This window comes from Chiloscyllium punctatum, chromosome 24, assembly GCF_047496795.1.
Source record: "Chiloscyllium punctatum isolate Juve2018m chromosome 24, sChiPun1.3, whole genome shotgun sequence".
NCBI lineage: Eukaryota > Metazoa > Chordata > Chondrichthyes > Orectolobiformes > Hemiscylliidae > Chiloscyllium > Chiloscyllium punctatum.
Window position 1 is genome coordinate 70,974,676 of NC_092762.1, and position 16,149 is coordinate 70,990,824.

A 16,149-nucleotide genomic window follows, 5' to 3' on the forward strand; every position below is an offset into this window, starting at 1 on the left:
TTCACTAGAGAGAGAGATACCTTGTTGATCATGAGAACACCGTGGACCAGGTTAATAGGCTTGGACAGATTGGTGTTAAGAAAATGGACTTGCTGGAAATTCTGGAAAGCACCAAGATAGATAAGTGTCCAGGCTGGACTACGGGAAGTGAGGAGTGAGATTGCTGTGCCTCTGGAGATGAATGTTGCATTCTCACTCTCCATGGGAGCAGTACCGTCTGATTGGAGGGAGGTGAATGTTGTGCCTTTGTTCAAGAAGTGGAAATCCCTAGGAATTACAGACCAGTCAGTCTTGCATCTGTGGTAAGCAAGGTACTGGAAAGGATTCTGAGAGATAAGATTTATGACTATTTGAAAAAAAGAGAGAGCATGGCTTTGTGTGGGGCAAGTCTTACCTCAGAAGGCTTAATGAGTTCTTTGAGGACATGACGAGACAAGTACAAAAGTCGAGCAGTGGATGTGATTCTGTATGGATTTCAGTAAGGTATTTGATAAGGTTCCCCACAGTAGGCTCATTCAGAAAGTTAGGAGGTATGGGATAAAGGGAAATTTGGCTGTCTGGATACAGAATTGGCTGGCCGAAAGACGACAGTGAGTGGTAGCAGATGGAAAGTATTCTGCTTGGAGATCGGTGACCAGTGGTGTATCGCTGCTCTATGTTATAAATAGACTAGTGGGCTGAAGAATGGCAGATGGAGTTTTAATGCAGAGACATACAAGGTGTTGCATTTTGGTAAATCAAACAAGGGCAAGACTTCATGGGATGGCCCTGGTTAGTGGTGTCAGATACACGTAGGCTACACAATTCTTTGAAATTGGCATCACAGGTAGACAGGATAGTTAAGGCGGCATTTAGCATACTTGCCTTCATTGCTCTAACTGAATAAAGGAGCTGGGATTTTATGTTCAGGTTGTACAAGATGTTGGTGAGGCCACTTTTGGAGTATTGTGTACAATTCTGGTCACCCTGCTATAGGAAAGATATTGTTAAATCGGAATGGGAGCAGAAAGGAATTGCCAAGATGTTGCCAGAAATGGAGAGTTTGAGCTATAAGGAGAAGCTGGATAGGTGGGATTTTTTCACTGAAGCATAGGAGATTGAGGGATGACCTTATAGAGGTTTAATGAGAGGCAGTGGCAGGTGAAAAGCAAAAGGTGGGGGAAGTTAAAGCTTGGAGGCATATTTTTAAGGGGAGAGGAGAAAGATTCAGAAAGGGACCTGAGGGGCAGCTTCTTCCACAGAGTGGTTCGTATGTGAAATGAACTACCAGAGGAAGTGATAGATGCAGGTATAGTTACACCATTTAAGAGACATTTGGATAGGTACATGAATAGGAAAGGTTTAGATGGATATGGACCAAATGCAGGCAAGTGGGACTAGTTTGTTTTGGGAAACTTGTTTGGCACAGATGAGTTGGACTGAAGGGTCTGTTTCCGTGCTATACGAATCTATAACTGAGAAGTTATACTTAAATCAATCATTTAAAAGGCCTTGACCTTTTCTTTAGAAATACAGAACTGAAGTGGGTGTTTAAGATTTTGAGAGGGTATGCAAAGTTAAGCTTAGAGAAGATGCATTCATTTATCAGAGGTGAGGTGAGATCAAATCTAGGGGCCATAAATAAATATAAATAAGTTCAGTAACAAATTTGGGAGATACTGCTATACCAAGAGACTTGTTAAGAGTACAGAACTCTCAATTACATGCAGCAGTTAAGGCAATTCACACAGGATGTAGTTAAGGGAAGCTAGACAAATACATGGGGGATGAAAGGAATAAAAAGATTTTGCTTATATAGTTCACCAAAGCAGGTTGAGAGATGCCTATATGAGGCATAAATAGAAAGCAAAATCTGAATGACCCATTTCTCTGAAGTACATTCTATGCAACTGGATGTGATGTTCAGAATTCTCAAAACATTGCTCATGGAGAGAGTTACATGGGAGTCTCAAGCAGGCAGGCATTTTATGGCTTTGTAGACTTCCTCAGGGTTCTTAGCTGGCTCTTTCAGTTTGCATGATATTTCTAACTTGAGAAATAAACACCAGCAAAAAGAAATAAGTTTGTAACCCAGTACTTGCAGAAATGAGAATACTCAGAAGTGCACTGACTCTAAAGTTTAGGCACCAGAACTACCAGACAGTATATAAAAAGCCCCTTAAAATTTAATGCAAGCATGAATCCACCAAGCATAATAAACAGAAAACTATTTCAAGAACTCACAAACAAATATTTGTTAAATGTCACTTATAAAGCTTCCTGCATTTGGAAACACTATTATAATCATTTTCTGGCTTCAATCTATTTGAACCAGAGGCTGATCTTGCTGGGGAGAAAGTTACATGAGGCTTGTACTGTTCAGTATTATTTATGCTCAAACCCAACAGCAACTTGCAGTGAATGCATACATGCAGTTAAACACGAATCCAGAAATTCTTGTTCAAGGTGCACTGTCCCTCCATAAGCTGCATGTAATGGCATCCTGCTATCTTGTTCACTATTTCCAAGTAATAAAAGACATGAAGCTCGTGCATCACAAAAGCTTAGTACTTGGCAATCCCAGTTTAGATGTTCTTTTATTGTGTGGTAATTCCCAAGTTAGTGATCAGCAATTCCTGTATTAGGAATGTGGGATGCATGTGGCAGAATTCATCCCATTATTCTTTAGTGCTTACACTTAAATCATGAAATTTAATATAGGATCAATACTTTTAAATTTCAAAAACCAGTTATACAAACACTGGTGCTAAAGAACACATCAGTGACTAGGAATCCTGCAGTGAGCAATTCACCTCCTGACTCACTAAAGCTTATCCACCGTGGAACATTCTCCACTTGCCTTAATAAATGCAACTCCAATAATACTCAAAGTTTGACATCATCCAGGATAAAACAGCCAGCTCAACTTGTATCACATCCGCAACATTCACTCCCTCCAACATCAATGTTCAATAACAGAATTACCATCTACAAAATGCGCTGCAGAAATTCAACAAGGCTCCTTAAACAATATCTTCTGTATCCATGACCACTACCATCGAGAAACACAAGGACAGCAGATACATGAGAAACATGAGAATCTGTAAGCACTCCTCCATGCCACAAACCATCTTGATTTGGAGATACAGTATATTGCCATTGCTTCAGTATTGCTTGATCTAAAACTTGGCACACTCTCCGTATCAGCACTGTGGGTCTATTGACACCAAATGGACTGTAATGGTTCAAGCTCACCACCACCTGCTCATGAGCAACAAGGGATGAGCTGGAGATGCTGGCCCAGTCAGTGACAATTATATCTCATTAGTGAATGAAAGAAAGTTAAAATATGCCCACGTTTTCAGGGCCTCTTGTGGCACAATGGAAGTATCTCTGCCTCTGAGCCAAGAGACCCAGGTTCAAATCCGACCTGTTCCAGAGATACATGATAGCATCTCTGTATAAGGTGACTAAAGAGCATCTGTGCACAAGTTTAAAGAGATGTGGATTTTTTTTAAACCAGAAAATTGTATATTAAGCAATAATTGTTAGCACAGGACTTAAGAGTTTGCTATATCCGATATTTAAAACACCTAAGGTAAAGTCAGTTAAATGACATTTTAAGAGAAGATTCTAAGGATTTTGTTTCTTAAACACAGTTACATCAGAAAAAGTACTACACACGTATAAGAAACAGTATCCTAGTAAAGTGACCATGTCACACTACCAGTCCTATCAACAAGGTCACAATATCACCAACTGTGCATAAGCCATTGAGAAAACATTAGACATGTCCAATAAAAATGACGCCAAGTAGATCACATTACATCAGATATTGCAATGCCTGCTATACTGATCAGCCAATGATAGTGAAGTTCACATCAAGCGAAAACTGCCTGCAGATGTACTTTTTAAAAATTTTCACACAAGGTGAAAAGCAAAAGTTTGCAGTTCAAAGGCCAAGATGATTGAAGAAGAATGAGAGGAGCAACAATAAACAAGTGATTAAGTAATATTAGGCTTAAGATTAAACTTCCTGAAGATTATAGGGGACTGGAAAGACTAAAAAGGCAAAAACTGTCCACGTACTGAGACAAAATAAAGCAAAAGGAAAAAAAATTAGTGTAGCAAATTTTAATTACCAATTCTTTATTTCTCAGTTGAAAAACTAGAGACAAGCAGTTAAACTTTTGTCATTAGAAGGAGGAAATCAATGCCCTAAGCTTCCCTGACATGATGTTTATACAAACAATCTATATACTTGCCTACTTCTAGCATGGAACTACTTAGATATGCAAATACTGTAAAGATATGAGGCCAGTGGTATGCAATGGTCAGGTATAAATGGGCAGTCACAGACCTGGCACTCTGAGTTAAGCAAGGATTCTTAGAGATCACTGACAGCTGCTCAGAACAAATAGTCAAAACATTTAATGCCTCATGTCCTAAACAAACACTGCAGATCATACTCAACTCTTAGTACAAATTGCATGAAATTTGCAGCTTTTCAGATGTGTTTTTAAGTGTGTTGTATCCTATATGACTAAGTTTAAATGACATAGATAGCCATTTCATATACTCCACAAACCTATGATATCTGGACTTCACACAAGCATATTTCAGAACCAGTGATGTGAATTCAACTAACTAATGCTTTCTCTCTTTCAGCAATCGAAGTATAACATATATTAGTTTGATACTTGTGCTGCTTCTCCACTACTTGGAGTCAACATGAAGTTATTCATCCATTTAATTACAATGGTTTAAATTATGGCATCTTTTTGGGACAGCGACACTGCTCAAATTGTTCGAAAGACTTCTTAGGCTATCAAGCATACATACTAAACCCTGTCCACCATTTACAAGGCACAAGTCAGAAGTGTGGTGAAACACTCTCCACTTGCCTGGATGGGTGCAGCTCCAACAATACTGAAGGAGCTTGACACCATCCAAAAGGAGGTAGCCCCCTTGACTGGCACTATATTCACAAATATCCACTCTCGCCACCACCGAAGCTCAATAGCAGCAGCGTGTACTAGTTACAAGATGCGCGACAAAAATTCACTGAAGATCCTTGACAGCAACTTCCAAACCCATGACGACATCTACCTAGAAGGAGACAAGGGGAGCAGTTACATAGGAACACCATCACCAACACTACATGTCCCTTTCCAAGCCACTCATTATCCTGTCTTGGAAATATATCAACGTTCCTTCATTGTCACTGGGTCAAAATCCCAGAGTTTGCTCCCTAATGGCATTGTGGGCCAACCTACAGCACATGGACTGAAGCAACTGTAGGAAGCTCACCATTACCTTCTCACAGCAACTTGGGATGGACAATAAATGCTGGCGAGCCAACGATATCAGCGTCCCACGAAAGAATAACAAAATCCACAAAAATGCGGGTGTCACAATTTCACTTGTAGAAAGGAAAGCCAGGCACCAGTTTTAGTATACTGAGTTGATTCGAGCTTTAAGAAGTACTGTTGATTAAGTGGTTAAAAAGTGAAATTGCTGAAATATAGATCAATAGATTTATGTTGGGTATGTGTACCAAGAAACATTAAGATGCTGGATTAAAAGCAGAAAATAATGCAGTCAGAAAATATAATTGATGGAAAATGTAATAATTAAGGTGGTAATCTCAAAAATTCAAACAGAGTTCAACACAAGTGTTCATCCATCTTTTTTCTCATGGATGCCACCTGTTATATTTCCAGCAATTTCACTTTTTAATCTGAACATGAATCGTGCAATCCTTGTCACTTATTCTGCCAAAGACCAGTTCGTTAGTTTTGCCTGAACTTCAGGATAACCACTTAATCAATTGTACCTTTTAATGAGATAAAACGTTTTCATGAAACAATTTTGTTTTAATTTAAAATTTAGTGTTCGGCAATTTAAGTTTTTCAAACATATTTAAAGAAAGAAAAATATGCAGAAGCAGACAATCTATACACCAGATCCTATGACATATTCCAAAATTCTATGGTGTCAGCCACAATGCCATGTAATCTCTCTGTGTTGATGACTTCGAGTGTCCTATTTCAAAAGGAAGACTGAAAGTTGAGCTTCTACAAGGTACTATAGATGGGCCTAGGCCTATGAACCATAAAAATAATTTTGGTGCATTACTTAGACTATTTTCAGTGATCAATTTCTCTACAGTTTTTCATTCAGATTTAAAAATTTTAATTAATTTTAAAATTGGAGACAAAAATAAAAATGAACCGCATCAAGCAGTGCTAAAAATTATATGATCCTTCAGTAATGTGAAACCAAGATATGATAATTGATTGCAGAGTCAATATTACATCACTTTTAAACTGAGTCAACAGGAAAGTTATTGGGACCAGACATTCCACATCCGTTTCTCCAGTGGTTATAATAGGTACAAAGGGACAGGAGGAGCTCATTTAGCCCCTCAGGCATTCTGCCATTCAATCTGATTCCAGATCTGTACGGTACCTCAACTCCATTCACCGGCATCTGCTCCATATTTCTTGGTACCCACACCCAACACAAATCAATTGATTTTAGTCTTTAAAGCTTGAATCAACCTAATATACACAGACTTTTGGGGATAGCAAGCTCCAGATTTCAATTATCCACAGTGCTGATTTAATTATAGATGACCAACTTGATTTTTTACTTGTTATGTAGTTTCCTGCAGGAACTAAGTATTTCTCTCTATCGTCACTATAAAATCCCGTATTTTCAATACTTCAAGTAGATTATGATGTGGAGATGCTGGTGTTGGGCTGGGCTGGACAAAGTCAGAAGTCACAACACCAGGTTATAGTCCAACAGGTATATTTGAAATCACAAGCTTTCAGAGCACTGCTCCTTCATCAGGTGCAGTGGAGAGATGTGTCAAAGGAGCACGCTCTGGAAGCTTGTGATTTCAAATAAACCTGTTGAACTATAACCTGGTGTTGTGTGACCTCTGACTCAAGTAAATTAAACCACAATCTTCTAAATTTATGGGAATATAGACCACATTTGTGTGACTAGTTGCCACATCTAGCTCTAAGCCCTCAAGTCAAACGGTACTATACCCCTAAGATCAATATATTTTTCCCTCAAGATTTTGTGCTCTAAATGAAATATGGTACTCTAAAAAGAAACAAATCCCGAGAGCAGGCCTAAGTGAAGCTTGGTTTGATGGACCATAATTTTTATTTTTACAGGGAGAAAGTGAGGACTGCAGATGCTGGAGATCACTCAAGTCAAACTGTACTGTACCCCTAAGATCAATCCGCTGCACCCGATGTGGCCTGCTTGACAGTGGCAACACAGGCCGCCTACTTGCGGAACACTTCAGAGAACACCTGCACCAACCAACCCAACCGCCCCGTGGCTGAACACTTTAACTCCCCCTCCCCCCCTCCCACTCCGCCAAGGACATGCAGGTCCTTGGCCACCTCCATCGCCAGGCCATGGCAACATGACGCCTGGAGGAACAGCGCCTTATCTTCCGCCTAGGAACCCTCCAACCACAAGGGATGAATGCATGATTTCTCCAGCTTCCTCATTTCCCCTCCCCCCACCTTTTCTCAGTCCTAACCCTCGGACTCAGCACTGCCTTCTTGACCAGCAATCTTCTTCCCGAGCTCTCTGCTACCAACTAACATATTATAAACCTTCATCATACAAACAACATTTCAGTGATGCTTCTTTTCTACTTTTAATCTTGCCAGTCTAGCTCAATTGTTTTCTCTCTTGCCCCGTAGACACTGGCTCACAATGCTGCACCATTGCAAATTTACCAGTAAATATGCAATCATTCACCTGAATAATACTAAAGCCAAACTGTGTACGTGGAAACAGGTTATAACAGAACTTAAAGTCAGAGTCATACAGCGAGCATCCAAATCTTCATGGACAGTAGCACAGAAAGCAGTTTCAGCATGTCTCTTGCTGCTCCAAAGAAGTGCATACTTTAAAAAAGCAACTTAAACTGAAGACCTGTTTAACTAAATGCTACATCAGGCAATACCTCTACAATCGAGGAAGTGACACCCTCCATTTCTTTACATGAAAATATTAAATTATGCCAATAAAATGGCATCTTAATGGTATTTGTTTAATACAAGAGGTGTAAATCATATAACAGCAGCTGACAGACTATGTTTATAGCTTAAAGATGTGTTGCTGGAAAAGCGCAGCAGGTCAGGCAGCATCCAAGGTGAAGGAGAATCAGGTTTTGGGCATAAGCCCTTCTTCAGGAATGAGGAGGGTGTGCCAAGCAGGCTAAGATAAAAGGGAGGGAGGTGGGACTTGGAGGAGGGGCGTTGGGAATGCGATAGGTGGAAGGAGGTTAAGGAGAGGGTGATGGGCCGGAGAGGGGGTGGGGGCGGAGAGGTCGGGAAGACGATGCTGAGCCTGAGGGCTGGGACGAAGAAAGGGGGGGAGAGAAAGAGGGGAAATGAGGAAGCTGGAGAAATCCGCATTCATCCCTTGTGGCTGGAGGGTTCCTTGGTGGAAGATGAGTCGCTCTTCCTCCAGGCGTCGTGTTGCCATGGTCTGGCGATTGAGACGGCCAAGGACCTGCATGTCCTTGGCGGAGTGGGAGGGGGAGTTAAAGTGTTCAGCCACAGGGTGGTTGGGTTGGTTGGTGCGGGTGTCCCAGAGGTGTTCTCTGAAACGTTCTGCAAGTAGGTGGCCTATCTCCCCAATGTAGAGGAGGCCACATCGGGTGCAGCGGATGCAGTAAATGATGTGTGTGGAGGTGCAGGTGAATTTCTGATGGATATTGAAGGATCCCTTGGGGTCTTGGACGGAAGTGAGGAGGGAGGTGTGGGCGCAAGTTTTGCATTTTTTGTGGTTGCAGGAGAAGGTGCTGGGAGTGGAGTTTGGGTTGGGGGGCGTGTGGATCTGACAAAGGAGTCGCGGAGGGAGTGGTCTTTCCGGAACGCTGATAGGGGTGGGGAGGGAAATATATCCTTGGTGGTGGGGTCTGTTTGGAGGTGGCGGAAATGACGAAGGATGATCCGATGTATCTGGAGGTTGGTGGGGTGGTAGGTGAGGACTAGTGGAGTTCTGTCCTGGTGGCGATTAGAGGGGTGGGGTTCAAGGGCAGAGGAGCGGGAAGTGGAGGAGATGTGGTGGAGAGCATCGTCAAGCACATCTGAGGGGAAATTGCGGTCTTTGAAGAAGGAGGCCATCTGGGTTGTTCGGTATTGGAATTGGTCCTCCTGGGAGCAGATGCGGCGAAGGCGAAGGAATTGGGAATATGGGATGGTGTTTTTACAGGGGGCAGGGTGGGAAGAGGTAGCTGTGGGATTTCTCCAGCTTCCTCATTTCCCCTCCCCCCTCCTTTTCTCAGTCCCAGCCCTCAGACTCAGCACCGCCTTCTTGACCTGCAATCTTCTTCCCGACCTCTCCGTCCCCACCCCCTCTCAGGCCTATCACCCTCACCTTAACCTCCTTCCACCTATCGCATTCCCAACGCCCCTCCCCCAAGTCCCTCCTCCCTACCTTTTATCTTAGCCTGCTTGGCACACCCTCCTCATTCCTGAAGAAGGGCTTATGCCCAAAACATTGATTCTCCTTCTCCTTTGATGTTGCCTGACCTGTGCGCTTTTCTAGCAACACATTTTTCAGCTCTGATCTCCAGCATCTGCAGTCCCCACTTTCTCCTAAACTAGGTTTATATTCCTCTTGCTGGTAACGAAATTCCAGTGGGTTTTTTTTTGGGGGGGGGGTGGGGTGGAAGTACAGGAAGAGGAAAAAAGAAAAAATTAAACTTGCAAAATTTAAAACATTATTTTCAAGGCAGCCAAACAGTTAACTCTGTTAATATTCTTCACTGGGATGTGCTGTCCAAGACATAAATACATCAATCTGATTGCTTAAGTTATTTTATTTCTGCTGGAAATAAAATGAAGGGAATAAAAATCACAATGCCGCACCTTTCATATCACTAATTAAAAATTAGTTAACTCATCTACATCTCACCAGATAATGCACAGGATAAAAGTACTGCATCAATTCAAAAAGTGGTTCCAAGTTGCTTTTAGTTTGTCAACCAAATCTGGGTGGGAACTAATTTTACCAACTGAACTCCATGCTCTAGTTTTGAACAAGAAAGCCATAGTTCCTTATTCTGACAACCATCTGGTGACATGTGTGTGGTTGCCTAATAAGGACATGATTAAAACTAAAATGCTTCCCATGGTCGAGTGACCGGCTAACATGGATAAATAACAGCCAATTGAACCTGGTACTGGAAGACAGCAACCACCAGCAGGCCATTGGCAAACATACTTGTCACTCACTTAAGAAAGAACACATTGCTTTAAAAACAGGATGAAATATACCTTTTTACTGAAAAAAGAAACATTCTAGAATGCACGAAAACGGTTCTATCTACAAACATTATACCACTGAGGAAAATCAACATCAAGAAATTATTAAGAAGGATACCACAATGTGGTATAATGTATCATACACATGCTAAATATATAATGTATCTTGGTTACAAATGTAAATATTAATACAGCTCTCACATTATTTTCAAAGATAGTTTATCTAAAAGTGTTACGCCCTAATTTACAACATAAATTCAAAGAAAACCAACATGAATATATAAATTAACTGCGGAATGCTCAGTTTGATTCCAGTCTTTGCTCATTTCTTTAAAAACATTGACAATAGATTCAAGACATTATTTGCTTTCAGATCTAAATGGATCTAGGGTTAGCAAAAACGAACAATGTTTAGACACTATGACTGCATCTAGATAATGTGGAAATGTTAAAAAATGACAAAAACTAACATCAGGTTGCTGTTGTGGTATCACATTAATACAGCTAAATCAGTAAAGATTACAATCACATTGCTGATATTAATCTCAATTTCAGTCCATTGCAAGTCTCCCATTATCTCTCAAAACAATCAGTTCTCATCAGTAAAATATTAGCTACGTTAGGAAATTTTTCTGCTTTCCAAACTGATTTCTTTTATTAAACAAACATTTAATTATGTCATTGTCGACCCAAATTGCATCATGATTGTTAAGTTCATAAACTCCTGGTTTATTTAATTAGGAAGGTTTAAAACAGAACAAAAAAAATAATATTCTCAGGAGTGCTTCTCTTCACCTTTGGGGCTTGGATTTAAATTTAATGAAAAAGAGACTAAGTGAAAGACTTATTGCTTGTGAGGCTGCTAGAGATAACGTAAAAAGAAATGATCAGCCATGATCCAATTGCCAGTAGGCATGTTGGTCATACAAAAATGCAGTTGACACTCTGACCTCAGCAGGACATTGATGGATGTAACGTCATTTCTATAGCAGACAGTTTTCTAAGATTTTTGTGTTATATCCAGAAAGCAAAGGTAACTGTACTTCTGCTCTAATTTATTATCAAGTCCACCAAGCATGACGCAGACCTAAGCAAGAATTTCTGAACATAATAGGTAGTATGATTTCAAGCATAAGTGTACTGCAACCAGATGCAGAGTAAAGCTTCCTCTACTCTGCACTAATAATGAAGATATCCCAAGCAAAACCTCAGAAGGTAACTCTTTTTTGCACCAATTTGACCCCTTTATGATTTCATGTAAGCTCAGCAGTAGAACTTGCAGCAAAGAAAGAAGCCTGAACAAGGCTTTGAAGCATAAAGGGATCTACTACTGAGCAATAATTGAGTGCTCCATTATTAGAAATTTCAACTGAAAGTTGACACAAAGTATAATCCTGTTTCACAGCTTAGGTGGACACAAACAAATGAGAGGAGTAAGGAGACGTTTAAAACAATCTTCTCAAGAAACATTTCTCTATTGCAACCACTGGCTAATTCAGCCACTGCTGAAACCTTCATCTATATCTATAATACCTTCAGAATTGTCTATTCATATGCATTCCTTGGTTGTCATTCCCATTGTACCCTCTGTAAACTTAAAGTTTTCCAAATCTCTGCAGTGGGTGTCATAACTCACACCACCTTTCATTCAATTACCAATCCTGTGCTGACTGACACTGGCTCCTTGTCTGGCAATGCTTTGATTTTAAAAATTCTCAATCTGGTTTTCAAAAAGCCTTTGTGGCCTTGTTACTCTTCATCTCTTTAATCTCCTCCAGTCTTGCCACAGCCCGAGATATCTGCACTTATTTCATTCCAGATCTTAGCCATTTTCAATTTTAATCCCTCCATCATTGACTGCGTTTTCAGCCCCTAAGCCCTGGAATTCTCCTGTACAGCAACCTGCTTCTCTTTTCTAAAAGGAAACAAAACCTTTTCGACCTACCTCTTTTGAGCAAGCTTTTGGAAACCTGCCCTAAAATCCCATGCGACTCAATGCCATATTTTGTTTTATAATAATGCTTTTGAATGTTTTATGTTAAAGGCAGTAAGTTAATAGCTATTGTCACTGTGTTTGATTTATAATATTCCAAAAAAACAACTAAGAATTTAACTGATGCCGAACAAATCAGTTTCAAATCATCTAAAAAGTAGAAACTTTATTTGGCTATTTTCAATTTCACCAATATGATAGTTATACTTTGTATGTAATGATATTGCTACCCACCTTAGAGCAACCCAATGCTTAATACACCTATCGCAAACGTGCATGAAAATATGTTTTCATGTGCAACTAACTGCAGCTTGCAAGAAAAGTAGGGGACTATGCTAAGATGAGGCATCTTTAACCTATTTTCCACCCTTGTGTTATTTGGAAGGCTCTGTTCACAATTTAGGAGTTTTATTTAAACTATGACCTTTCCTGGTACACAATAATAAAACAACACCAATCTAAAATAGCTATTTGCAGCAGCAGAATGGATGTAGGATTTTTCTTATCATGTCTTAAATGTTCTACAGGCTATTTAGATGTCAGTGATCATGTAAACAATAAGAAATTTAAACCCCAGATAAACATATCATCTGTGACAAAAGGCAACAAGGCGAAAGACAGACATATGCAGAATTATGAAACTAAAAGTGGCTTTGAAGAGGAAGGGTGGGAATGACTCTACAGAGCCTTTAAGCCACACATTATTTACAATAAACACATTAAACGGTCTGTTTGGAGCAGCCAACGGTGAGGAATTCCTAGCTAGAATTTAATGTTGAATTGAAAACATTGCAGGTAAAGAGAGACAGAAAATGCTAATTTTGTTAACAAAGTAGTTGTTGAGTCTTTCAAATAAGAATAAAAATGACAGTGTAAAATCAAGATGAAGAACACAAAAATTGAGACTGCAAGTGGCTATATTTTCCATTTGTTCTGTATTATTAAATCAAGTTCACTAACATTTTCATTGAATAACAAAGAGATGCTCATAAAACTCATACATTAGACAAGGCCATTCTGCCCTTCATGCCTCTACCAATTATCTGAAATGGCTATTCAATTAGCCCCACTCCTTGCTGCTTGCCCATAGTCCTGTAAACATTGGTATATGAAATACTAGGTTGTACAGTAAACTTAATTTTAAAATCAGGTCAACAAGTGCTGATTTGTAATTTTGCAGAGGAAGTCACATAAGAAAAGAAGTAAATTTACCTGAAGTGCTTCAAGCAACACTAAAAAATCAGCTTGGACGAAAAAAAACAACAGCTGCAATTATGCACTGCAAAAGTGGTCATTTGTTTTCTGAATACATGTTGATCAGCACATATAAAGAGTTATAAACATATAAAAATGTTTTAAACATTAGAAACAGTCTGATGTAGGACATTTAGTGAGTTCACATTCTGCTATAAGAAGATCCAAGAAAAAAAAATGGGATTTCACAAAATTCAGCTTATTCCTTCTGCCAGGAGAATACGCTGGCAATGATACTATGACAGAAGAGGCAATTTGGCCCATCATGACTCCACTGTCCCTTCAAATTAGCATTATCTTGTACCAAATTGAGTGTGTTTTGTTACTTTCAAATATCAACCTGAAACTATTTCAAACAACCAAAATCGAATGCAGCAGGAGAAGTACACCATATGAGAAGCTGTAGTTTACATATCCAGATTAAATTTTTTAAACAAATCGTATTAGGATTGAACTGCATTAAATTATTCAACGCTGCCATGGGAATATATTACTGCTGTGCGCTTTGGAGTACTCTAACGCAGACAAAGAAAGTCAGAATTCTCCCTGGGGAAAACAGGTCAACATAAGGTGAGAGCAACTGCTGTTTTTTTGAGTTTTGCACTAACTCAATCCTAGCTTGTACTCGTGCAACGGGAAAGCGCACAAATTGTGTGAAACTAAGAGACTTCGCAAAATGTCCCAGCTTCACAAGACCCTGGAGTCTACTGTTCGGTGATGGTGCCTTAAGAGATCATGTGTTTCAAAAGGTCGGCTGGCACACGGAAGCCGCTTCACTCCAGAATGTCGCACGGCCAATACAAACAAGACACTGGCGTGCCAAATTTGTCCTTGTCGGAAGAAGCTTATCAAAAATTATCCGGTCACTTTTTCATCAAATAGCCCAGATGATCTTTCACAGACAAAAAAAACACTAAGTGACTCAAATTTACCGTTTATATGTATGACCCATCAGAACTGGACCCCGATGCATAATACAACTAACAAAAACATCTCAAATTAAAACAATACTACTAATACGATCTCATCTCGTCAAACACATATCGATTGATTATTTCATAGGGCTACTTTTCGTGGAAATTTAAATTGGTTTAGGGAAGCAAATGACAGTTTGACTAACAACCCACATATTTCAAATCAGTTCCTAAAAACATAATCCAATGCTTCGTTTCAACTTAGAATCAAGACGCCAAATGAATTTTTTCCCCCTATTCACTCAGAATCCATCCCACCCAACATGATGCAGTGCCGAAAAAGCGGAAATAAAAGTTACAAAAAGATTAAAGGACAATCTAAAGCTAACAAGGAAGGAGTGCCCACTAAAGCTTTTTAGCGTTATCAGACAATTATCTTCTAATTTCGCGACGCTTGACGCTTACCAGGCGTTTTCTGATAAATAAATGATTGAGAAAGGGACCAGGTAAACTAGGGTTGTTTCTGTGGAACTGCATCCAGGTACAATTACCATTTTTTAAAGAAGGAAAAAAGGCAGAAAACGGCAAAAGAAAAAGCTTGAACTATTTCCTAGTGTTGGACGCCAGAGCTCGTCTTCTCAGACTGTTTGTACCAATAAAATCCTGAATGTTTGCACAATAGAATCCTTGTCAGATCATCTCGATGAGATCACTTCCCTGTCTATTAACAAATTGTTTCAATTTAAATTACTGAGTTGACTGTCAATTCGATACTTCCAGGACCCCCCCCCCCCCCCCAATTCCCTGGGAAGGGCCGACTGAAGAAACTTTAAAAGAGACAAAACAAAGTGAACTTTTTTTCTCGGCGAGACTGGGTCAAACTTTAACAAAAGAAACGTCAACACGTCTCGGACGTAGTTTCAAAAGTCACCACAACAACACGAGCCGTATTCAAGTGCGATCGAACAGATTTAACTTCATAAGCCTTTTGGTTTTTGTTTTAAAATAAAAGTTGTTGTTTGAAAACTGGGAAAAGTTGTAGCTGGAGCTACTGAGAGTCACAGGCGAGATTAGCGAGAGGCCTACACAGCCTGCCGCTAGATTTAGCCCCGATGTCCGGCGGACACTCCGCCGCTAACCCACCCTCCGCTCGGCGAACGTACAAAAGGGGTGTCAGGCACAAACCTATGCGATAAGGAGAGGGCGGGTGATGCCGCGGGCCCGGCCGTTCACATCCATCAGGTGCGTGTGTATCGGGCGGCTGTGCTTTCCCTGTCAGCCCCGAGCTCAGGGAACTTCCTGCTGGAGCGCCATTACTCCCCGAGAGACTGCTTCCTGTCGGTGACGTCAGGCTCGGCGGCGGGGAGAGGCCCGGGGGGGGGGGGGGGGTGACAGGGGGAGGGGAGTGGAGTGGGGTGGGGGAGGAGTGGAGTGGGGAGGGTGACAGGGGGAGTGGAGTGCAGTGGAGTGGGTGGGGGGAGTGGAGTGGGGGGGGTGACAGGGGGAGTGGAGTGGGGGGGGGGTGACAGGGGGAGTGGAGTGGGGGGGGGTGACAGGGGGAGTGGAGTGGGGGGGGTGGCAGGGGGAGTGGAGTGGGGGGGGGGTGACAGGGGGAGTGGAGTGGGGGGGGTGACAGGGGGAGTGGAGTGGGGGGGGGGTGACAGGGGGAGTGGAGTGGAGTGGGTGGGGGGAGTGG

General features: G+C 40.9%; 1 protein-coding gene across 2 annotated transcripts in view; it reads right to left on the bottom strand.

The window, feature by feature from the left end:
* sbno2b (strawberry notch homolog 2b) overlaps window positions 1-15,774 on the bottom strand; it is a 160,075-nt gene extending 144,301 nt beyond the window's left edge. For both annotated transcript variants that reach the window (XM_072594157.1, XM_072594156.1), the window contains exon 1: window positions 15,639-15,774. The gene's annotated coding sequence lies outside the window, so the exon portion shown is untranslated. The remainder of the gene's footprint in view (window positions 1-15,638) is intronic.
* Window positions 15,775-16,149: the final 375 nt, after the last annotated feature.